Raw genomic sequence first — 25712 nt, forward strand, 5'->3', positions numbered from 1 at the left:
TAAGAGCCATGTCGTGTACAATGGAAGCTCAGAGCTTCATCTTCTGTGACATTAATGTCTATTTGTCATTTAATGAAGGGAAGTCACAGAGAATTACAGGTTCAAAGTGATTATTCTTTATATGCAACTGTGGGTTTAGAAGAAGTGGTTTTTGAGATAACAATTTAAGGAAAACTGTGTCATAAATCTAAAGATAGAGAAAGATATCCTCTGGTGGAGTGAGGAGCTTTTGGAGGAAGTTGAAGGCTAAGATTGTCCTCTGGGAAGAGGTAAGCAGAGGGGTTACACAAATGCCAGGGGGCCTGTTGTATGAGGACTCAGGTTCTATGTCCACTGGCCCTTTACATCTTCATAACCTCTGAGTTTAAACCAGGGGACTGAACTCAAGGGAGGGAGATGAGACTCATCATTAAGAGCAGGGAAGATGGTTCTGGATTTATATCCCTGCTGTGCTACTTACAGTGGAGAAGCATGACCTTGGGAAGATTACTCAGTCTATCTGCACCTGGGTTTTCTCATCTGTGATACGGGGATAAGCATGAATGTCTAACTACTGGGGAGTGTTAACACTGACTGACAGGTAATATGACCACATAGCCCTGTAGCCTCAGGGCCATACATGGCAGGCCTGAGGGAAGAGCAGAGATAGATTTCTTTCTTGGAAATCTTTCTTAGGGTACTTTCTTGGACTAAAATGATTGATTGGCTGGGACCCCAGGGTATACGATCATATAGGATGGTCCTCCATCTTCAGGAACTTCCTCTAGGTTCTCAATTTAGCTCCCCTGGGCAGGCTTTAAATATCAAGATGTCCACACTGTATTCCAGACCAATTAAGTAATAATTGCTTGAGATTTGGTCCAGGCATCATCATTATCTAACTCCCACTGCTACCTCTAGATGATTCCCATGTGCAGACAGGCTGAGAGCCACTGTTCTGGTGCAACGGGCAGCTCCCTCCCATATGGTCACGAGCACAGGGCTTGGGAATTAGATACATCTGGGTTTGAATAGCGGCTCTGCTGCCTAGTAGCTGTGGAACTTGGACGTCGATTTTTTAATCTGTAAATGGAGACCACAGTCCTTATTTCATGAAGATGCTGCAAATATGAAATAACAAATGTGACACGATTGGCATCTAATGAATGTTCAAAAAATGTGAGCTACTGTTAGTAAAAGAGGCCTCCTCTAAGCAATCACTCCACCTAGTTTGTCTCTCCCCTGACCCTGTTCTACTTTCTATCATATTACCTGGTTTTATTTCCCATGTAGCATATAAGACAATCTGAAATCATTTTTATTTCTTTCTTTATTGGAATATAGGTACTATCATGCCAGAAATGTTGTCTTGCTTGCCTTTGTGTTCTCGGTACCTACAACAGTGCCTGGCACATAGTAGGCCTACAATAAACACTTGATTGAATGAATACATGAATGTTACCCTCCTTTGGAAAGTCCAATCCAAATAGTCTCCCTTCCTGTCCATTTGAGAATTTTTAACTATTGAATTCCCCTTAGAAGAAATAATTGACTGCAACTGCAAGAAAAAAAAATCTAGAAACTCATGGCTATTGGCATAGCATAGTTCTGGAGGGAGTTCTGGGAGAGGGCTGCTCCTAACAGCCTGTCTCCTTTTGCTGCCCTGGAGGCTGGAGAGAGCACACCTGCTCTTCTTTTTCTCTCTGATTGACGGCAGACAGGGAGATTTGGGAAAGGCTCGGCTTCCCCCAAAATGAACTCCGTCCCAGGTCACTTGGCTGGGGGAGGGGGTTGAAAAGCAAGCATTGTTTTCTCTCCCACCCTCCATATCTTCCACCTGTCCCCTCAGGAGCCTGCCTATATCTATCAAACATTCACTCACCTTTTGTTAACCCTTGAGCTCTTCAGAGCAAACAAATCTCTTAAAGAGGAAGAAATGCTTGCAGGCAGTTTACGTGAATACTTAAAGGCAAAACTTACAAGTTTGTGCTCGTTGGTAAACTCAGGTGGATTACCTTTATAGCTGATTTAACCCAAAGAGAAGGGTCAGGGGAAGTCAAGGTTGTTGAATAATCACATTTTGAAGGCGGTTTCCATCAAGCCCTTAGATGAGCACTCCAGATGGTAGACTCTACACTTGGCCATGACTGAAACTCTAAACAGCAATTTCTTTCTCGAGTCTAAGATTACAAACCGGGGAAGGACTTCAAAATTTACCTTGTGAAGAACAACCTCTTCAGTTTTACAAATGTGGAAACTGAGGTTCATAGAGTTTAAAGCACATGTGAAAACTGCCCTAACTGGTTACTGCAGACTCAAAACTGGAGTCTCAGTCTCTCTACTCCCGGTTCACTTAGGTGTCTATGACCCCACACCTGTCCTTATTTACTAAAAAAGAGAAGACAGACACAAAAGACTTCAACATCTTCACTGAAACACAGAATAAAGGGCCCGGACCTTCTGAAAGCTGAAGTTGAAAAGTAGGGAGAAAGGACAAGGGTTTGAGCAAAGCAAACGGCTCAGAGGAGTGTCTGAACCTTGACATGATTCTCTGACCAGCCCAGTAGTGGAGTTTTCCCCTCCCTAAGGAACATTCTAGCCTGTGTAGGAAAACAGAGTTTATTGTTGTTATTTGTTTCCTTGTTTGCCTAGAGCCAGACTTGGGTATGGAGAATTTGTACTTGTTGGAAATTCATTTGAGTGAATCTTCAGGAAGGTTGGGACGTGAGCAAGGGTATGCTGAAGATAATGTGAGCTACACCAGGCAAGTGTTTGCTCTGTTTTGCTTTCTTTACCTCACACTACACACCTATATTTGCTGGCTTGTCACGACAGTAATTTTTTTCTGGGTAAGAAAATGTACTGTATTCTTTGTTACCCATGCATTATTTAGGATGAGGTAGTTGTTTAGGTCAGTGCATTTACAAAGTGCTCTAGAATCATTTTTGTTAAATATTCTTTATTGAGCCACCATGAAGAGCACTGAAACACAGACTCAGAGACAGAGGAAATTTGCACAGTCACATGACAATCTGTCATCCTATTCAACATAAAATTCAAACTGATTAAATCATTTTATGAGTTCCATTGATTCATGTTGTTTTGGAGTCTATCAGAAAGGGGATTTTGTTGGTAAATTGTTATTATTCCTGGAGTGAGATTATCCTATAATTCCTCTGATTCTTAAAAAAATACAAATAACCAAAATGGACTCAAGAAGAAGAGTAACCAAAATAGAGCAATAAAAAAGGAATAAGTTCAAAATGCTGTCAAAGAATTACTTTTGAAAGAGATCTTGGCCCAAATTATCCCGAGTGATTTTTTTAAAAATTTTAATGAAAATTCCCATTGCATATAATCTTTTCTAAAGCAAAGGAAGAAAACCATTGCAATTGATTTTTCAAAACTAACATATTCCTGATACCAAAACCTGACAAAAATGCATTAAAAAAAGCCACAAATCACTCATGAATAATGAGAATATTTCTAATAAAACACTAGTAAATTGAATCTAGTGGTGTATTAAAGAATGATTCGTCATGAACAAATAGAGCTTATTAAGCAAATTAAAAATGTATTACTACAGGAAATCTAATGTACTAGGTCAAAGAAAAAAATACAATATGATAATTCCTACAGATTGTGAAAATCTAAAATTGAATATTCATTAATGATTCTTTGGAATCCTAGATTCCTAAGAATAAAGGGAATTTTCCTTAATTTTATATGGAAAATCTAACTCAAACTTAAACCAAGAGACAATGCCATCTGTGGAGGTATAATGAGAATGGCATTCTTAATAAAGTCAGGAACAACGAAGGAGGCTTACTATCACCATTGGTATTTAATATTGTTCTGAAAATTCTGACAAATGAAACTGGTGATAAAGAATGAGTGCACTTATTGGAAAGAAGCATAAGAGGTGTCATTATTTGCACATTACAGAAATGTCTACCAAGAATAAATAAGCAAGTTCAAAATATACATTAAAATTGCCCTTATAATAGAAAATTACTTAGAAAATATACAGCAAAATACATTATACTCACAATAATAACAACTAAACTATCTAGGAATAAATTTACAGGATAATTTGGATCTGTTTAGGAGAAAAAAAACCTTCAAAATTTCACCTAGTGTCATAAAGGAATGTGACTAAATGGAGTGGTATTAGTATATCCATATATTTACTGATTCAATATTACAAATTTTTAATTTCCCTAAATTAACATATGTTTAATGCAATTAGAAAAAGAGTCCAGACTATAATTCTCATTTTATTTTGGAGGCAAGAGTTGACAAAATGAACCTAAAATTTATCTGGAGTAGCAAATGGATAAAAATCCTCAAGAAATTTTGAAAAACAGAAAGTAATGCTATAAAACAACTTTATTACTATAAAAATAAAATGTTTTACTATTGTGCAACATAATACCAGTGCACAAATTGAGAAAAGAATCTCTGGAAGGAAAAAAAGAGTCCAAAAGTTATATTTAAGAAAGGCAACATTTCAAAGTAGAAGAGAAAGAAAATATTTTTTTTTGCAAACGATTTCTAGGAGAGTTGATTAAACTATTTGAAAAAGTATTACAAAATAAATGCTAATTTGATTAAAAACTGAATGTAAATATGACATTACATGACAGCTAGAGAAAGACAAATTCTGAATTGGGGCTAGAAAAGACTTTTTGTCTATTAAATAATAAAGGAAAAGACTGATAGCATCAACTATAAAAATTTAACAGCTTCTGTATGTAAAAAAATATTGTCAAAATTAACTTTTTCAGAACTTCACCTGAGATCCACAGTAGCCTTAAAAATCTGCTCAAAACTAGCTCAGTGTGCGCAGCCTTTGCCTTGGGACATTGATCAAAAATTATCAGCTGCAATTGTTTAACACTGCAACTTCCCGGGGCGGGAATAACTATTGAATAAAAGCAATTTTAAAAACTGAAAGGTAAGGCTAAAAAACTTAAAAGTAAAAACTGGAGAATGAGATGTCCGTGGGGGCTGTGAAAAACTCTAGCATATTCCCGGAAATCTGGATGGTCACATGCACGAGAAAGGTATGTGCATGCCCAAGAAAGAGCTCAAGAGATCCTAATCTTTCACCTCTGGCTAACCTTGAGGCCCCGCACAAGCAGGAAGTAAAGGCTAGGGCCGAAGTGTCAACTGCCCGTGTTGAAGATGTGCCTCAGCAAACTAACAAAGCCCCTTCACAATGGCTGGAGGACTTACTATTTCAAGGCATTTGAGAAATGTTTGCCTGATCATTAATTGACCACTGAACTAACCAAGCTGAGCCTTCACTGGCTACACATAACAAAGGATACAGACATGACAGAATTTGTTCATAAAAGCCACTAAACACACAGCAACAATAAGCAGCAGCGACAACAAATCGAGGATGATGAAATCTAGTTTCCAGATTTGCCACATTATATAATCTAAATGTTCACCGTCAACAAAAATTTATGGGACCTAAATATAAGAGGTAAAATTATAAAATTCTTATAAGAAAATATAGGCTTAAACCTTCATGACCTTGGATTAAGTGATGATTTCTTAGATAGGACACCAAAAGCAGAAGCAATGAGAAAAACACAGATAAACTGGACTTCTCAAAATTAAAAGGACGTCATCCCACAAAATGGGAGAGCGACTGCTAATGTACACAGGGTTTCTTTTTGGGGGTGATGAAATGTTCTGAAATTAGACCGTAATGATGATTGCACAATGTGTGATTATACTAAAGACCACTGAACTGAATAAAAGATTGTAGGAGGAATTGTTGGAATAAATTTTATTTCATTATAATTGTGTCTCCCATTTCACCTAATTACCCACTCAGTTTGTCTTTTTAATCTGTTCACATCATTATTGTCTGTAATATAGATAGGGGTGCCTGAGTGGCTCAATCGATTGAGTGTCTGACTCTTGATTTAGGCTCAGGTCATGATCTCAGGGCTGTGGGATCGAGCCCCGTGTTAGGTTCTGTGCTCAGCAGGGAGTCTGCTTGTCCCTCTCCCGCTGCTCCTCCCTCCACTCATGCTCTTTCTCTCTGTCTCTCAAATAAGTAAATAAATAAACAAACAAATAATAAAAATTTAAAAATAAAACAAAGAAAAAATATTTTTCAAAATAATAAAATTTCAAAAAATAAATTTATTTTTCAAAAATAAAATTTCTAGCAGTTAATACAATATATAGATAAACCTAAATCAACTCCTGGTTAGTATATATGTACTGAGGTATCCTAATCCAAGTGACAAGTTATCCCTAAAAGATTTATATTCAATTTCAATGCAGAAACACAAGAGAAGGAGATGGCTAGGACATTCAAAATGATGAAGTCAGTGTCTCTTTTTCTTAGAGAAGAAATAGGGAGCAGTTGCTCTTAAATGGATGTAGAGCTCTGTGCAAGTATTGTATCAGTTCTAATACTTAGAAGTAACTCACTTCTTGTAAACCCACTTAGGTTGAAAGGTCCACTTGGACTGAAAAGGTTTGGGGAAAGGAGACGAGAGAAAGAAGAGGAATAGCCCAGGACCACTGATCCCTAGGCTTCATTAAGAGCCTGGTTAGGAGATAAGTGGAATTAATAATAGAACTAACCTAGTGTCAACCACACTTATAATTGTATTTTTGTAGCTGCAGCATATTAGCTAATGATTTGCTAGTTTTATCGAGTTCATTTCACAGTGTACACTTGGTTCTTCTCAATTATTTATCTTTATGAAATTTCCACTCACCTGGCTTTTTGTCCACCACACTAAACTGACCAGTATTTTTCTTTTTTTACAATTTTTTTAATTTTTAAATTTTTTTATTATGTTCAGTTAGCCAACATATAGTACATCATAAGTTTTTGTTGTAGTGTTCAGAGAGGGAGACAAACCATGAGAGACTGTGACCAGTATTTTTCAATTTCCTTTTTCTCTCTTCCTGATCACTAAATGTTGTTCTTTTTTCTTATCTATGGTTTCTTTGTGAGTGACTTTATCCAATTTCATTGCTTTGAATACAAGTCTATATCTTGATTCTCAAATGTATATGTCTAGCCTGGTCCTCCAGCAATTGCCTCTTAAACAGTCACATTTGATATTCAATAGATATTTAACCCTAAACCTAAAACAGAATTATTAATTCCTATCCCACCAAATATACTTCCCCTCCTCTTCTCTATTTCAGTGAATGGCACTACTAGCCACCCAGTTTCTCATACAAAAGATCCAAGAGGAATCCTTTATGTCTCTCTTTTCTCACACCCACATCAGTAAATCCTATTGACTGTGCTTTTGCTGTGACCCTTTTCTCCCCATCTGCACTGCTACAACTCTAACTTAACTGCCCCCGCCGCTTCCTCTGATAGCTATAAAATATCAACTGGTACGATCTCTTTTGAAAATTGTTTATCAGCATCTACTAAAGCTGTATGTATCATACCCTATGACCTAGTATTTCAACTCCTATATATAAATATAGCAGAAATGCATACATACATTCACCAAATGACACAAACTAGAATGTCATTATTCTTAATAGTCCCAGATTGGAAACTATCCAAATGTCCATCTATAGTGGAATGGACAAATTAACTTATGGTATAATTACAGAATTGCATACTACACTGCAATGAAAATAAATAATTCATGACTACATACAACAATATGGATAAATCCCATGAACATAAGGTCAAGCTAAAGAAAATTGACAGTAATGAGAATATACAGTATGACTACATTCATATAGAGTGTAAAAATATGAAAAACTAAGCTATGCTTTTAGAAGTCAGGATACCCTTGAAAACAGCATGTGTGTGGGGAGGTGACTGTAAGTGAGAAGAAACAATTCTGGGTGCTGGTGACGTTTCTTGATTTAGGTGCTAGTTACATGAGAATGTTCAGTTTGGGAAAATTTACCAATGAATATTTGTGTGCATTTTCTATGTATATTTCAATTAAAATTTTTCAAATGCAAATCAAAACCACAATATCACCTTATACCTGTCAGAATGGCTAAAATAAAAAAGACAACAAAAAATAAGTGTTGGTGAGGATGCGGAGAAAAAGGAACCCTCATACTCCGCTGGTGGGAATGTAAATTGGGGCAACCCTGTGGAAAACAGTATGGAAGTTTCTCAAAAAAATAATTCCATTATTGAGTATTTACCCAAAGAAAATGAAAAAAACTAATTTGAAAAGATACACACACACACACACACACACACACACACACACACAAAGGATGAGATCTTGCCATTTGTGAGACTATGGATGGACCTAGAGGGAATTACGCTAAGTGAAATAAGTCAGACCAAGAAAGACAAATACCATATGATTTCACCCATATGGAATCTAAAAAATGAAACAAATGAATAAACAAACTAAAAGCATGCTCAGACCTATAGATACAGAGAACAAACTGATGGTTGCCAGAGGGAAGCGGGTTGTAGAGATGGGCAAAATGAGTGAAGGGGATTGGGAGATACAGGCTTCTGGCTGTGGAATGAATAAGTCACAGCAATAAAAGGTACATTATAGGGAATATAGTAAATGATATTGTAACAGTATTGTATGATGATATGATGACAGATAGTAGATACACTTGTGAGCACAGCATAATATACAGAGAAGTTGAATCACTATGTTGTACACCTGAAACTAATGTAACATTGTGTGTCAACTATAGTCAAATTTTTAAAAATTTTCTAAAAAAATAATTAACAAACTAAGAGATAAAACTATAAGACTCTTAGAAGAAAACATAAGCATATATCTGCATGACATTGGATTACTCAATAGTTTTTAAAATATGACAACCAAAGTATAGACACATAAAAGAAAAACACAAATCAGTTGGACTTCATAAAAACTTTAAAATTTTGTGCTTTAAAGGACACAATCATAAAGTAAGAAGACAATCCACAGAATGGGAGAAAATATTTGCAAATCATATATCTGATCAGAGACTTATATTAAGAATAAATATTTATACAACTCAATGATAAAAACAACGATCCAGTTAAAAAATGGCAAAGGGTTTGAATAGATATTTCTCAAGGAATATATACAAACGGCCAATCAACACATAAAAGATGCTCACCATGACTTGTTAGGGAAATGTCAATCAAAACCATAGTGAGATATCACTGCATACCCAATAGAATGGTTATAAAGTAAAAAAATATAATAGTGTATAAAGATGAACAATAACAAGTATTGGTGAGGATGTGGATAAATTTGAACACTGCTGGTGAGAATGTAAAATGGCGTACTTTGGAAAACAGTTCAGCAGTTCCTCAAAAAGTTAGACACAGAGTTACCATATGACCCAGCAGTTCCACTCCTGAGTATGTATGCAAGATAACTGCAAACATATGCCTGCACAACAGCTTGGGCAAAAATGTTCATAATAGCATTATTCACAATAACTCAAAATGTCCATCCAGTGAGGAGTAGATAAACAAAATATGGTCTATCCATAAAATGAAGTATATTCAGCCATAAAAAGAAATGAAGGACTGATACATATAACAGCACGGGTGAGTCTTGAAGCCAGACACAGAAGAACAAATATTGTATAATTCCATTTATATGAACTATCCCCCAAAGGAAAATTACTATAGAGTTGAAAAGTAGTTTAGTAGAGAGAAAAGGGCTTGGGGAGTGACCCTTAATGGGTCAGGATTTATTTTCAGGGGAGGAGGGGTAATGAAAATGTTCTGAAATTAGACAGTGGTAATGGCTGCATAACTGTGACTATACTAAAAATGACTTAATTGTGGTTTAAAAGGGTGACTTTTTTGGCATATGAATTTTATCTCAACAAATGTGTTCCTTTAAAAATATCCTATAAAATACATAGCTTTGAGTGAATCAATTTAGCAATTACAGAAAAGAGAGATAATAGCCAGTGTTGACAAAGATACAGTGGAACAGTGATTCTTACAAGCTGTTTCTTGGAGTTTTAGACACTATTTTTCCACATGTATCAATAACCATAAAAATATTTATACCTTCTCCCCCAGTATTTGTATATGATATTCTATGTAAATGACCAAATGGTTAAACCCCCTTATCTCACATTTTATGTAAGTGTGTTCATTGAAAAAGTGTAAATAATCTTTTTTTAATGAGAGTATTTTTTTTGTTTTTTGAGTATATCCTTTAAAGCAAAGTAATTTTGTGTATAGCTCTATGCTACAACTCCATGTGATCATTAAAATTATATGATCAAAGAATATTTAATGACTTAGTAAAATGCTTGTGATGTAATGTTAAGTGGAAAAAAACCATATGGAAGTTTCTGATTCTTATTTGTAGGAGAGATTAGCGATAGAGATTTGGGGGGGGTAGAGAGAGAGAGAGAAAGTGAACTAATACAAAGTACTTAGACTCCTAGTCACCCCAGAATTGATCAATGCATCTCTTAAAAAAATGGGCAAAATGAAGAACTCTAGGCAGTCTAGAGGCACTGTTAGATGCTGTTCTTTATACTTGGTATTCCACTTGCTGTGCCTACTATTGGATTTCTATTTCCAACCTCATTCGATTCAGTTTGACTAAACAAATATTTACTGAGTACCTACTAAATGGAAGACCTTGCTCTAGGTGCCATAGCAAAAGAAAAGATGGATATGTAATGAAGACAGAAGCCTCGACCACTGGGTGCACGCTGAGGAGGACGAGGTGAAGGTAAAGAGGAGACTGAAGTGCAGACACAGTTGTTGTGAGAGAGGAAGAAAGAAAAGATGTTGGTGCTTTGGTCCTTTGCAACATCTCTAAGGGTGGACGAGACAGTCATTATGGCCTGCCCATTTCCAAAATATAGAAACAACTGATGGAACAGAGGAGGCAAGGCCCTGGTAGAGCCTTGCACTTGGATGCTAAAGTCACGGGGATGAAAACAGGAGACAAACGGGGAAGAAAGGCTGCACACCTGCTGCTGAAATCTATGTACCTGGCATGTAGTGGGTATTCAATAAACACCTGCTGAATGAATGAATAAACTGCAAGTATAAAAAATGATAGAGAAAATTGGGGAGAAATTGTAAATAGATCGTGCAGATCTTCTAGAGCCAGTTTTGTTGAGGGACAGTCAGTGTCCAAAGGGTCTGGAAGTGGCAGCAGGGAGCTAAGTGTATCCCAAACCCTGTCCTCAGCCTGTGGGCCTGAAGAAGCAGGAGAAAAGGTTTTCCCACTGGAAAGGTTTGTCCAGGAACTGGTACAGCCAGGGGTCAGTTAAGGTGAGGAAGTAGGAAAGAATCTTAGAGGAAAAACTGAAGATGGAGGGCTGTCATGTGGCTCCCAGGAAGGCCCTTGTTCCAGTGTGATCAAGAGTGAAGATGGATGGCAAGGACTGCACAGAGGGGCAGTGAGAGGGGTGAGAGACAGAGAGAGCAGGGAAGGGACTGGGGAGAACTTGCATGAAAGAAACAGAAATCTGAGAGCTAAGACTGGAAGCCGGGAGAGGGCCAAATAAGGACTGAAATCAGTTCTCACTTCTCTTGAGGTAGATCCTGAGAGCTTGTTTGGTTAGATGAAGCCACATAGCATCTCCACTGGGAATGGAATGAGATGACCAAACAATGCCTTTTTTTCTAAGAAGCTGGGCTTTGGAATAATAACTATTATAAAAGTATAGTTTACCTCTTGGGCCTCTTCACCCATTTCACCCACCACCCTCCCTTCTGGCAACCACCAATTTGTTCTCTGTATCTATGCGTTTTGTTTGTTCATCTGCTTTGTTTTTTAGATTCCACATAGAAGTGCATCACATAGCAATTCTTTCTCTGACTTATTTCACTTAGCTTAATGCCCTCAGGATCCAGCCATGTTGTCACAAATGGCAAGATTTCATTCTTTTTTTAACGCTGAGCAGTATTCCATTGTGTATATGTACCGCGTCTTCTTTATCCATTCATCCATTAATGGACATTTAGGTTGTTTCCATAGGGTGACCATAGTCAAAATTGTATTGGATATTTGAAAGCTGCTAAGAGAGTATATCTTAAAAAACTTTTAAGTTTTCTTAAGGAAGAAAAATAATTTTGTAACTTTTGTAACTTTGTATGGTGATGAATGGTAACTAGACTTGTAATGGTGATCATTTCACAGTGTATATAAATTATACATGTATACCTGAAACTAGTATAATGTTAAATGTCAATTATACCTCAATTTAAAAAAAAGTCTAGCTTATACTTGCAAAGCATTTACTCAGTGTCAGGCACTCTTCTAATGTGTTACATTTGTTAGTTCATTTGATCTTCTCAACAATTCCACTGAGGTAGATATTATGGACAGCCTCATTTTACGGATGTGATAACACAGATAGATTAAGCAACTTGCCCAAGATTCCACAGCTAGCAAATGGAGGAGTTGAGAATCTAACTCAGGTAGTCTGGTACTAGAGTCTAGGCTCTTATTTCTCTGCTATTGTGCCTCTCCAAGTGGCATGCAAAAGTACTGTTATGACAATATCTCATATGTTAGCAACTCAATGGGTTGGCTCTCATAACAATGTAGAATGGTACGTAGTAAACAGGTCATCTGGGACATGGTCTTTGGATGATCAAAACCACTGGAAAACTGTATATATATGACCCTATTATTTCACTGATACACAGTGAAAGTGGCATATCATAGCCCTGAGAAATTCTGCAAAACTCCCTTTAACTTCACTTTTCCTGACATTTCCTAACTTTATTTATCCATAGTCCTCTTTTTTTTATGTAGTATGTATAAATGTCCCTAAAAATTGCTGTTTCATGAAAAATATTTGGGGGATTTGCACATGTGGAACCTACCTAAGAACCAGAGGGCAAGCAGGCTCTAAGGATACCACTAAGTACCAACAGTGAAATTCCTGAGATCATTACATGGTTTATTTGTCATAGACAAAATTTGAGTTGATTCACCCAATAAGTATTTCTTTCCAATATTAGCTTATAATCAGAAAATCAGAGGGTAACAGATGAATGGTGGAGGCAAGCACCAAGTCAACAGCAAGAAATGACAGTTAAAGGCAAAATAGAAGACATGAAAAATAAAGAAATGAAAATACAAAAATGAAGACTTCCTAAGTACATTACACGAAATGCAAAGTGAGAGCCTGATGATGGGGTGGAAGACAAAGCACATAGCTCAGTGCTCTGTAAGAAATGAATAGCATTTGCAAGTGGGTTATACAGAAAAAAGAGAGCCCAGAAAAGAGCTTGCGACAGTGTAGACCAGGACAGGGAGACATAAAGAATTCCTAAGAATGGAGATGTCTAACATCCAGTTCCACTTGGTATGCTCTCTGTAACGTAAAGCCCCTCTGTGGACTCAAACCTTCAGTAAAGTGTAATATACACATTATAGCCTATGCGATTACACTTTGAGGGGAATTAAAAGGGCTGAGGCTAGTGTGGATGACTTGGAGAACATTCAAGGGAAAACAGACCCACATGAGGTTAAGAAGTCAGTGTAGGCAGAAGACTGGCACCAAGAATGGGTGAACATGAGGATGTGCAGATCCTATAATTTCACAGAAATCTTAGGGCACTTGTCCTCCATAGAACATGGGATATGGGGCTTAAGTAAATTTTACAGAGATCTGAAAGAATAGGGAAACCTTGGCTCCATCTGATTTGTCCTCCTTGGTCTTTATTAGATTAGTTTTTTTTTTACTGTGGTAATCATCAGTGATGGTGAGCTCAAGTGCAGTGAGTAATAGGAGTGTTATATAAGATTAGGTAGGAGAAATCATCACAGGTCACATCCTGTAAAATCTTGGCACTGACAAAGGGTTTGGGATTTTTTTTTTTCTCCATGAATACAAGGGGATGCTATTGGAGAGTATTTTTTGCAAAGGAGAGACATGACTTATGTTGTTTTAAGAGGATCACTGGAGGTATCCAGGAGTGGAATCAGGGAAGACTAGTTAGGAGGCTACTATAATCAACCAGGTGAGAGAAGATGGGGATGTGGAATAAGGAACCAGCAGAGAAGGTGGTCTGATTCAGGGTATATTTTGGATTTAGAGTCAATAGGATCCACTGATGGACTAGAAATTGTGGTTAAGAGAGAGATGATGCCTAGATTTTTTTACTTTAGCAAATGGATGGATAGAGGCTGCATTTACTATGAATGGGAAGCTAAAAGAGAAGGCTTGGTTAGGAGAAATAAGTTTCATTCATGTTGGGATGGCAGGCTACTTTTCAAACCTGGGTATGTGGTTTGGTAATGGAGTGGAGACCAAAAGAAGAGTAGAAGAATGGATCAAAGAAACCTCCTCAAAGGAAAGAATGGAAGGACCTAGAGAGTGAGGAAGGTGAAGGCCATGCAAAGAAGGGAGTCAAACTCAACTAATCACGGTGATTGTGCAGGTCAAACTATTTTGTCTGATGAAGGATCTTGGTTTAGAGAGGTTAAAGGATTTATCTAAGGCTAGCCAGTCAGGGGCAGACTTGACATTGGGACTCAAGTGCCCTGGCTCCTGATGTTAGGCAGTCCATATTGATATCTACTGAAGAAGGCTCACTGGTGTTGAGCACTGGGCTTCACAGGCTTTATGTAATTCAATACTTGTTAACAACTCTAGGCTCTGAGAGTATTATCATCTTATTTTTGGATAAGGAAATTGAGTCTTAGAGAGTTAAGTAACTTGTTCCTTATAAAAACACATGCAGTATATGAAATCTCTAGGTGAACAGTCAAATAATTTCAGGCCCTAGAGATGACCAACTCCCTCAATATTACAGATTAGGAATCCAGCACCCAGATAGATAAAGTAACTTGCCTACAATTCCTCAGTGGTAGAGCTAAGCTTTGAACCTAGGTCTCATAACTCTTTGCTCAATGTTTAAAATAATGGGATTTCTAAATATGATTTTTTCCAGATAATTGTTTAAAATGTCATGTTGGAGAGAATCAAACATATTGGTAAAACCAATATGGACTGCATTTTTAATTTCCTTTGGTTTATTGTATTTTATACCATCATAGGAGATTTTAATAGTCTTTATAATATTATAGTGCTTATTACCTAATACCCTGTTCTAGTCTATGTATTGAAAAATTGATTTTGTGATGATTCTTTCCTGTGTCTAATCAGTTCAATAAATTAAACTTATAGGTCTGTTATTCCAGGTCATTTTTTCCCCCCTACAAAGAGCTTTAGCCATCGCCCCTCTCCATACATTATTCTCAACCTTTCATTTGCCTATTCTGAATCTAACATCTGAAGCTCTTTGTTGCACACTGATGACTTCCTTTCCACAACCCTGATTGCTATTATTGCCTTTGTTGTTTCCAAAGACAATGTGTGACTATTTGTTTTTATTCTGTGGAAAGAGACGCTGCTTCTGATCTCTGAATGACAAAATGTATGATGTTTGGGAATACCAAAATATCCTATCAGATTCCTAATCCTGGGCCACATTCCCAATTTGGGGAACTATATTATATATGCCAGAAAATCACATTCTTCCAATGATTTCCAAATTTACTCCAGAGTTTTCTACGATGAAGATAAGGTTTCCAGACCATGCACATCCAAAATAAAACGTTACTATTTAGAACATGTATTTGGTTCTTTAAAAGAAATAAATTGGGGTGATTTGAGTACAAATCCTGCTACTCTAATTTCCTATTTAAGCAGATTAGCTCTCTCCTTTTTAAACATTGCCAATTTTAGCCCTGCCCTGATCATAGGAAATGGGGAAAGAAGTATCTACCTTTTAAAAAATGTGCCAATCATTTTCTTGGCCACTCATGTTGTTTCCAAATACTGTTACTTCAACTTTGAGCTGTTATCAGCACCAGTGATTAATTAATGGATTATTTACTAAAGTTAGTTTCTTTTCTTCTCTCCTCCTGAAAAAGATGCAAGAGACAAGTGAAGAAAAGCCAGACATGAGTATTCCATTTGAAATCCATGATTAAAAAGCTTAAAAATTCAAACCAACTTAAAAAACTGTTTTATTTTAATACTCTGGAAGGTTTCAGTGAACTCCATTATTTTCACTCACTATTTGCTTGAATAATTTAGGCAAGAAAGCTAAATTATACATAAAGTGTACAGTTAGAAGAAAAAGTTCATGCACAGCCCTAGGCTATAGCCTCCCCTAATGATGTCTGAAGTCAGTGAAAAGAACTCGTTAGACTGAGAGTAATTTCTCAGGGTTTAATTTTTTTTTCTTAAAGCAATAATGTTCTTATAAAAATCTGACAAATAATACACTAAGAGAAAAGCCACAAAAGAGAGTCTCCAGTTAAGGCCTTAGCCCCTGTAAACTTTCATTTAATTTCATGTAGAAGTTGGCTTTCCCCACACCACAATAGATGGTGTTGGCAGCCTTGAGTGATATGATTCAACAAGGAAAATACACATCTTGATTGAACAGCGTTGCTATTTGGCCTCATTAGAATTCTGAAGTTACGGAGTTAAAAGGAGATGCTTCGGGCTTAGAGACAAACTGGAGATCTACCATGGAAAGAGGATCAGCAGCCACTCAGTGTCCCATCATCTGAGCAAGTCACTGGCACTCGCTAGGGTATTGTGCTTCAGGAGCAGCCCATACCATTACCCATTTGTGGATTTGCTAAAGTGCTCACATTCCCTTTCAGTTTAACAACAGAGAATCCGACTGCTGTAAGGTGACGGGAATATCAAAATGGTACTATAGTCACCTTTGATTTGTCAGCTGCCTTTGTTCTTAGAGTCACACGATTGTAGAATTTGAAGGATGCAGTTCAGCTCCTTCATTTTACATATGAGGAAACTGAGACCCAGAGAGAAGTGAGGAGCTCAAGGCTATGCAGCTAATGTCCTTGTTAACTCATTCCCAAATGTTTGTATAGAGACAGAAAGGAATTCCAAGTAGAGAGATCAGCCATATGTAAAAGTACAAAGTTGGGAGGGGGGAGGGAATGAGCCTGATGCTTTGGAGAACAAGAGGCACCAGTTATTACCTGGTCAACTCTCATCATACCCTCCTGCTCAGGGACTCTTATGGAATCTATGCCATGGCAGTATAAGCTGGCTGGTAAGCACACAGAGAGTCTGGAACCAGACTGCCTGAGATTGAATCCTGACTGTGCCTTGTAATAGCTGTGATCTTAGACAGGTCACTTCCCTCTCTCAGATGTATTTTTCCCAACAGAAAAATGATGTTGGGTAATAACAGAACCTACTTCTTCGGGTTATTTTGAATGGATATTAATGCATATAAAGTGCTGACCGACAATGTGTAGCACTTGAATTACATAAATATTAGCTGTTATTGTTAATATTAAGAGAACATTAAGAGAATTTCATATTAATTAGGTCTTCTGGCCATAGCTGATGAGATAAGGGGTGGTGGACAGTTGACCCAGGTGGAGCATTTACCAAGCAGTCAATGTCCTATCACTTATGCGGCCTGCATTTGAGGGGATAAATTGATCCATCAAAGTAGCGCCATTGAGGAATTATGAAATGGACAACCAAAGATTAGGGCTAGTTAACCAAGAGACTGAGAGAAAAACTGATTGAGAAGAACCAGGGGTAACCCAGGCATTATGGTCTCAAGAGAAATGAAGTCATGAAGTTTTGGGGAAGCCAAATGGTTAGAAAGGAGCATCGGACACACACACACAAACACACACACACATACACACAGAACCTCGGTTTGAACACTTTATATGTCTAGTACAATTCTATGGGTAAACAACTCACTAACCCCTCTTTTCTGAGAGGTAACTGGAGTGAGCTTCAGGTCCTTGCAATCAGAAGAATCTATCAAACACAGACAGTTCTGCAAGATATATGCATGACACTGGAATAGAGACAGAGGTGAATTGCGAAAAGCTGGGTGTGCCAAAGTGAGTTTAAATTGTCTCTTGAAAGCCACTGTAAGTTACTGAAGGATTGAAACAGATGAGTCATGTCTGATCAAATCTGTCATCAGCCATGAAACAACACAGAAGGTAAATTTGAGGTACAAAACAGCTAGAGGAGGAAGGCTAGTTAAGAGGCTTTGGGTATAGTCTAGGCTAGAACTCATCAGGAACTGAATTAAGGTAAAAGAGGCAGAAATAGAAAGAAAAATACAGATAAGGAAGGTAGTAAGAACCTGGTGACTTGTGGGGCACAAGGAAACTGTTGGGAGTCCAGCAAAATTTCTGATTTGAGTGTTTGAATAGACAAACTTGGAAACATAGTTTTGGGACTAGAAATTGAGAGTCTCCCCTATTCATAAGCTGAGAGTTTGAGGTATTTCTGGGAAATTCAAGTGAAGATGTTCCTTTGCATTTGGATATGGAGTTATAGAGCTCTGCAAAGAATCTGGGGTGATAGATTAGGAGACTATAGGATAATAATGGTAGCTGAGACTGAGGGTCTGGCTGGTGTCTTTCGAGGTGAGTGTAGATGATGAGAAGAGATGACCAAGGTTATGGTCTGGGAAACACCAGTATGTACAGGGTGAATGAGCAGAGGGGCCCCTGAAAGAGTCCGAGAAAGAATGCATGGAGAAATGGAAGTGATCCAGGAAAAAGTAGGAGAGTGAGCTTTAGGAACCGAGATGGGAGGACTTTTCAAGGTGAAGAGAGTGATCAGCAATGTCAAGTACAGAAGAAAGTTCACAGGCAGCTAAGGGCACAAAACCATTTGCTGAATGTGGAGCATGGAAATTACTTCAGACCTAAGCTAAAGGGTGAGAACAAAATGAAGATGACAGTGGGTTGAGGCATGAAGAAGGAAAGTACAGGAAGAAAGCAAGTATACTCCAGTTATAAAAGAAAGAGGGATGAAGAGAATGTGGGATCAAATAAGGATTGTTTGTTTAGTACAAAATACACTTGACATATTGGTGAATTGAGTCAGAAGAGAGAAGTTAGTGAAACAGGACAGAGGAGGCCTGATGGAGCAAGGTGCCTGCTGGGGAGGTAGAAAAATGCAAAATCCAGGGCACAGGTGGAGGAATAATCTTTAGACAGGAGTAGGGACGACGCTTCCATGAAAACAGAAGGGGAGAAGAAAAGGACAAAGGCCAGTCAAGCTAAGTTTGCAGTTGAAGATTCAACAAGTTGAGGGAGCTTCATGTTTGAAGGAGTTGTTTTTGTCAGGGAAGTAGGAAGCAACGCATTTTCTGAAAACAAGGGGAAAAACTATGGTGCAAGGAGTTTGAAGAGAAAGGGAATATTAGAAAAAACTGGTGCAAGGACCATGAGAGGGGCTGAACAGGAAGTCACAGAATTATGGGGCCGCTTAAGAGCCCAGCCGAGTTTGAAGATCAGTGGTGTATGGTGGCACCAACCCATGTGGTGATTTGATTCCTCAGCAGTAGTTCGCGTCCCAGACGTAGGATTCAAGGACTGCAGAGTGCAGGACAGGTTCAAAGGAAAAGCAAGAAGACAGGGAAGTCCAGAGCGATGATAAAAGAAAGATGGGTTCAGACCTCAAAGGGATAGAAATGACTCAAGAACAGGATGTGAGAGAGAGGGTTGGTTTGGAAGCTTTGCTATGGGTTGTCAAAAAGTGGGAATCATGAGAAAAAGAGTAGTGACAAACAGGGCAGGCATTTCTCGTCTGTGTGTGGGACCCCAGAGGTGAAGATTTCAGAAATAAAGCAGTTCGTTGTTGTGCAAACCAAGAGCGAAGGCAGGTCTCCTCAGTTAGTCACAGATTTCCTTTTCTTGGCTTGCGTCTGGCTCCTCTGAACAGCCCCAGAGCCAAAGCCAGAAGGCCACATTTGTTATAGACTGGCACGAACATTTGCCAGGGTACTTTATCCTCTTTTGTCACTCAAGTTCCAACTGAGGCTGGGAAAGATTGAGAAAGTTTAATTACACTGTTCTTTGGAGTCCATTGCAAGGCATTAATAACTTGCTGTGTTATTAGCAGTTTCACATCTTACGCCAGCATCATTTTGTCACGTTAGTTTAATATTGCCATCATGTAGCTTAGTATTAATGTGTACAGGAGTAAAATTACATGTGCACTTTTCATATTGTTATATTGAAATCTAGTGTGTCTATGACACTAATACTATTCAAATTCCATAAAATATACAGTTCCTAATACAAAGACATTTTCATGTTATGTTAGAAGAAGAATGCACATCATTACACTTACAGACCCACGCAGCAGAGGAAAAAGAACTGAAGGGCTTAACATTTGTGAGCCCTGGGGAAAACAATCTGAGGATGGTTGCTATGCACAACAACTCAAACTTTGCCTTCCCTCGTAATCAGAGCAGTGCTCATGGCCTTAGAAGAACAAGAGTCAGAGAATTTTCTCTAAAGGATCAGTTGGTAAATATTTTTGGTGTCGTGGACAATACAGTGGCAACTACTGAAGTCTGCCTTGGGAGCACAAAAGCAACCAAGGGCAAACTGTAAATGAATGAGTGTGGCTATGTTTTAATAAAGTTTTATTTCTAGACACTGAAATTCATATTTCATACGCTTTTTACACATCATGAAATAATACTCTTCATTTGGTTTTCTTTTCAACCATTTAAAAATGCAAAAATTACTCTTGGCTTGGGGGCTGTACAAAAACAGGTAGAGGGTGAGGTTTCGCCCTTGGGCCACAGTTGGCTGACTTCTGTGTAAGAAAATTCTGAGTCTGTAGGGGCACGAATCCAGATCCAGGATTATGAATTTATCGGGGCACCATGAGTGGATTCAAGCTCTCTTGCAGAATTTACATATGCTGGTACATATATTGCCAAACTGACTTTGGGGGGAGTAGACATATTTTTTCCTTTCTGTATTTTCCACTCCTCTCCTCCCACCCAGAAGGAGCTGGCTGTTGGTTGAGGCAGCACTCTTGCAGTGACACATGCTCTGAATGTCTGGCCAGAGCACTGAAGGAGGCCGTGACCTTGTTTGTCAAAAATAAAAGGACCTAATTCTTTAGTTTAGATCAAGCCTTTGGATGCCCTTCCTTTCTATTTAGTAGCAAAATATTTCCCAAGCAGAGGCCAAAATTATGCTCATAAATGTAATACATTATTTTTGAACTACTCTATATAATTTAAAACTTTTACTTTTTGTTAGATGTCACGTCAGATAGCAGGCTTCAGGTCAAATTTAAGACCATCTGAATCCATTTTGAAGTAACATTATAAAATTGATCACATCTAAGCTCTATCGGAGAGCTAAGCTTCTTCCCTCACCTTCTTGTGCTCTAACTTAGATCCAATAATGAAGGACAAAGACAATCCTATTCCAAAAGGATCTAAGTAAGGCTCAGGCACACTTTGGGAGGAAACCTGGGTGTAGACTATCTAGAGCGTTTCCTCAGTGGAGAAAAAGGAGACTGGGGCCTCATGGGTGGTGACAGATGAAGAGCCACGTAGGGAGAGATGAGGGGACAAGGTGGGAGGAAAAGTCATGAGCTTTACCTCATCACCCTGTATCTCCTTTTCTTGTGTTGCTCCCTCTAGTCCAGTCATCAAGGACCTGGCCTTGCACTCGTACCATGAGGAGAGTGAGGAGGCAGAGAAGCTGTCAGCAGCACCTCTGTGGGATGGGGACTACAGCAATGGGAAAGCTAATCATAGGAGTGCCATAATTTTAGACTGATGTTCTACTTCCAGAAGTAGGTCTAGAATCATGTTCTTCTTATAGGCCTTGACCCAGAGACAAGAACTTACTGCCATCTCATATCCCCTGGACATGCCGTAGGAAAACAAGTAAGACTGCTATCAAGAGAGGGAAGTTAAAAGTTAGAGTTTCTGACGGTTTCACAGGAGGGCGGATGGAATTCTTTTTTGGGGTGGGGAGCAATACAAGCATTTATTTAAATCACCTGGAGATCAAATTTACACACAAATTCTGATTCAGTGGGTCTGGGTAGCATCTGAGAGCATTTCTTTCTTTCTTTCTTTCTTTTTTTTTAAATTATGTTATGTTAATCACCATACATTACATCATTAGTTTTTGATGTAGTGTTCCATGATTCATTGTTTGCATATAACACCCAGTGCTCCATTCAATATGTGCCCTCCTTAATACCCATCATCAGGCTAATCCATCCCCCCACGCCCCTCCCCTCTAGAGCCCTCAGTTTGTTTCTCAGAGTCCATAGTCTCTCATGGTTTGTCTCTGCCTCCGATTTCCCCCCCTTCATTTTTCCCTGCCTGCCATCTTTTTTTTTTTTTTTTTTTAACATATAATGTATTATTTGTTTCAGAGGCACAGGTCTGTGATTCAACAGTCTTACACAATTCACAGCGCTCACCATAACACATACCCTCCCCAATGTCTATCACCCAGCCACCCCATCCCTCCCACCCCCCACCACTCCAACAACCCTCAGTTTGTTTCCTGAGATTAAGAATTCCTCATAGGGGCGCCTGGGTGGCTCAGTTGGTTAAGCGACTGCCTTCAGCTCAGGTCATGATCTCAGGGTCCTGGGATCGAGCCCCGCATTGGGCTCCCTGCTCCGCGGGAAGCCTGCTTCTCCCTCTGACCCTCCCCCTGCTTGTGTTCCCTCTCTCGCTGTCTCTCTCTCTGTGTCAATTAAATAAATAAATAAAATCTTTAAAAAAAAAAAAGAATTCCTCATATCAGTGAGATCATATGATACCTGTCCTTCTCGGATTGACTTATTTCCCTCAGCATAACACCCTCCAGTTCCATCCACGTTGTTGCAAATGGCAAGATCTCATTCTTTTTGATGGCTGCATAATATTCCATTGTATATATATATACCACTTCTTCTTTATCCATTCATCTGCCAATGGACATCTTGGCTCTTTCCATAGTTTGGCTATTGTGGACGTTGCTGCTATAAACATCAGGCTGCACGTACCCCTTCAGATCCCTACATTTGTATCTTTGGGGTAAATACCCAGGAGTGCAATTGCTGGATCGTATGGTAGCTCTATTTTCAACTTTTTGAGGAACCTCCATACTGTTTTCCAGAGTGGCTGCACCAACTTGCATTCCCAACAGTGTAGGAGGGTTCCCCTTTCTCCACATCCCCACCAACATCTGTCATTTCCTGACTTGTTAATTTTAGCCATTCTGACTGGTGTGAGGTGGTCTCTCATTGAGGTTTTGATTTGGATTTCCCTGATGCCAAGCGATGTTGAACACTTTTTCGTGTGTCTGTTGGCCATTTGGATGTCTTCTTTGGAAAAATGTCTGTTCATGTCGTCTGCCCATTTCTTGATTGGATCATTTGTTCTTCAGGGGTTGAGTTTGGTAAGTTCTTTATAGATTTTGGATACCAGCCCTTTATCTGATATGTCATTTGCAAATATCTTCTCCCATTCTGTCGGTTGTCTTTTGGTTTTATGGACTGTTTCCTTTGCTGTGCAAAAGCTTTTTATCTTGATGAAGTCCCAATAGTTCATTTTTGCCCTTGCTTCCCTTGCCTTTGGCGATGTTTCTAGGAAGAAGTTGCTGCAGCTGAGGTCAAAGAGGTTGCTGCCTGTGTTCTCCTCTCGGATTTTGATGGACTCCTGTCTCACATTTAGGTCTTTGAACCATTTGGAGTCTATTTTTGTGTGTGGTGTAAGGAAATGGTCCAGTTTCATTCTTCTGCATGTGGCTGTCCAGTTTTCCCAACACCATTTGTTGAAGAGACTGTCTTTTTTTCCATTGGACATTCTTTCCTGCTTTGTCAAAGATGAGTTGACCATAGAGTTGAGGGTCCATTTATGAGCTCTCTATTCTGTTCCATTGATCTATGTGTCTGTTTTTGTGCCAGTACCATACTGTCTTGATGATGACAGCTTTGTAATAGAGCTGGAAGTCCGGAATTGTGATGCCGCCAGCTTTGCTTTTCTTTTTCAACATTCCTCTGGCCATTCGGGGTCTTTTCTGGTTCCATACAAATTTTAGGATTATTTGTTCCATTTCTTTGTAAAAGTTGATGGTATTTTGACAGGGATTGCATTAAATGTGTAGATTGCTCTAGGTACCATTGACATCTTCACAATATTTGTTCTTCCAATCCATGAGCATGGAACGTTTTTCCATTTCTTTGTGTCTTCCTCAATTTCTTTCATGAGTATTTTATAGTTTTCTGAGTACAGATTCTTTGCCTCTTTGGTTAGATTTATTCCTAGGTACCTTACGGTTTTGGGTGCAATTGAAAATGGGATTGACTCCTTAATTTCTCTTTCTTCTGTCTTGTTGTTGGTATATAGGAATGCCACTGATTTCTTTTCATTGATTTTATATCCTGCCACTTTACTGAATTCCTGTATGAGTTCTAGCAGTTTTGGGGTGGAGTCTTGGTGGTGGATATTCCACATAAAGTATCATATCATCTGCAAACAGTGAGAGTTTGACTTCTTCTTTGCCGATTTGGATGCCTTTGATTTCTTTTTGTTGTCTGATTGCTGTGGCTAGGACTTCTAATACTATGTTGAACAGCAGTGGTGATAGTGGACATCCCTGCTGCGTTCCTGACCTTAGGGGAAAAGCTCTCAGCTTTTCCCCATTGAGAATGATATTCACTGTTGGTTTTTCATAGATGGCTTTTATGGTATTGAGGTATGTACCCTCTAACCCTATACTCTGAAGAGTTTTGATCGAGAAAGGATGCTGTACTTTGTCAAATGCTTTTTCTGCATCTATTGAGAGGATCATATGATTCTTGTTCTTTCTTTTGTTAATGTATTGTATCACATTGATTGATTTGCAGATGTTGAACCAGCCTTGCAGCCCAGGGATAAATCCCATTTGGTCATGGTGAATAATCCTTTTAATGTACTGTTGGATCCTGTTGGCTAGTATTTTGCTGAGAATTTTTGCATCCATGTTCATCAAGGATATTGGTCTGTAATTCTCCTTTTTGATGGGGTCTTTGGTTTTGCGATCAAGGTAATGGTGGCCTCATAAAATGAGTTTGGAAGTTTTCCTTCCATTTCTATTTTTTGGAACAGTTTCAGGAGAATAGGTATTAATTCTTCTTTAAATGTCTGATAGAATTCCCCTGGGAAGCCATCTGGCCCTGGGCTTTTGTTTGTTGGGAGATTTTTGATGACTGCTTCAATTTCCTGAGTGGTTATAGGTCTGTTCAGGTTTTCTATTTCTTCCTGGTTCAATTTTGGTAGTTGATACATCTCTAGGAATGCACCCATTTCTTCCAGGTTATCCAATTTGCTGGCATAGAGTGGCTCATAATATGTTCTTATAATTGTTTGTATTTCTTTGGTGTTCGTTGTGATCTCTCCTCTTTCATTCATGATTTTGTGGATTTGGGTCATTTCTCTTTTCTTTTTGATAAGTCTGGCCAGGGGTTTATCAATCTTGTTAATTCTTTCAAAGAACCAGCTCCTAGTTTCGTTGATCTGTTCTGCTGTTCTTTTGGTTTCTATTTCATTGATTTCTGCTCTGATCTTTATTATTTCTCTTCTCCTGCTGGGTTTAGGCTTTATTTGCTGTTCTTTCTCCAGCTCCTTTAGGTGTAGGGTTAGGTTGTGTATTTGAGACCTTTCTTGTTTCTTGAGAAAGGCTTGTATTGCTATATACTTTCCTCTCAGGACTGCCTTTGCTGTATCCCAAAGATTTTGAACAGTTGTGTTTTCATTTTCATTGGTTTCCATGAATTTTTTAAGTTCTTCTTTAATTTCCTGGTTGACCCATTCATTCTTTAGTAGGATGCTCTTTAGCCTCCATGTATTTGAGTTCTTTCCAACTTTCCTCTTGTGATTGAGTTCTAGTTTCAAAGCATTGTGGTCTGAAAATATGCAGGGAATAATCTCAATCTTTTGGTACCAGTTGAGACCTGATTTG

This window comes from Eumetopias jubatus, unplaced genomic scaffold (assembly GCF_037043125.1).
Source record: "Eumetopias jubatus isolate StellerSeaLion01/CBP00866 unplaced genomic scaffold, mEumJub1_p1.0 scaffold_9, whole genome shotgun sequence".
Taxonomy (NCBI): Eukaryota; Metazoa; Chordata; class Mammalia; order Carnivora; family Otariidae; genus Eumetopias; species Eumetopias jubatus.